General features: G+C 40.9%; 1 pseudogene; it reads right to left on the bottom strand.

Moving 5' to 3' along the window:
* Positions 1–514, bottom strand: part of LOC111972893 (T cell receptor beta chain MC.7.G5-like) — a 34,033-nt pseudogene extending 33,519 nt beyond the window's left edge.
* Between the last annotated feature and the right edge of the window lie 455 nt (positions 515–969).

A 969-nucleotide genomic window follows, 5' to 3' on the forward strand; every position in this document is an offset into this window, starting at 1 on the left:
TTCCTCTCAATTTAATTTTGTCCTTGAAACTAGATTCTGGGTTTTTGTTGTCTGTGTAAAGGTACCCCAGCAGCTGTAGCTGTCTGTTCTGAGAATGAGACTGTCTGTACCAGAGGATAACATCATAGTCTTTTATAGTGTGAGAACAGTGGAGATCAGCGGAGTCTCCTGGGGTCATTACCAAGGCAGCAGGAGTCTGGACCACTCTGGTACCTAGACCCAACCCTGGGAGGGGAGGAAGAGGAGGAAGAGGAGGAAGAAGAGGAGGAAGAGAAGAGGGGAGGAAGAGGAGGAAGAGGATATTATCAAATGTTTGTGAATCTAAATTGACCTATGAATTGATTGTCAATAGGTTTGTATGTATCCAAACGAGATATATTTGCTAGCAAACACAGATGCCCTCCATGACAACAAAATATCTGGTACCTTAAAATATCCCTATAATCTTAGTCTTACCTGTGAGACATAGTGATACCAAACAGACAGCGAGGATCATGGTGACGGTCTGTCTGCACTACAGAGAGGAAAGAGCAGATMATCTGTGTAAAGCTTCACACAGAGACAGACAGGGGAAAGTACGTCATCACAGTGACTTTGATTGGCAGATACATAAGCTCTGCTCAACCTCTCTCTGTCTCTCTCCCTCTCCCCCCTCTTTCTCTCCCTCACGCTCTTTCTCACTCCTGTCTCTCTGTCTCTCTCTCTTTCTCTCGGTCTCCTCTTACTCTCTCTCTCTCTCTCTCTCTCTCTCTCTCTCCCCTTCTCTTTCTCTCCTTCTTTTTCTCATATTCAAGCTGCTTTATTTATTGGCATGTGAAACATTGCGTCAATATTGCCAAAGCAACAATGTATACAATATATATTGTAATAAAATTATGAATAATAAAGGAGAAGAATATAAAATGGTAGTCAATAATAATACAAATATTTTTAATTACAATAAAAATGTAACAGTCAATAGTAGAAATA

This window comes from Salvelinus sp. IW2-2015, linkage group LG14 (genome assembly GCF_002910315.2).
Source record: "Salvelinus sp. IW2-2015 linkage group LG14, ASM291031v2, whole genome shotgun sequence".
NCBI classification, from domain to species: domain Eukaryota; kingdom Metazoa; phylum Chordata; class Actinopteri; order Salmoniformes; family Salmonidae; genus Salvelinus; species Salvelinus sp. IW2-2015.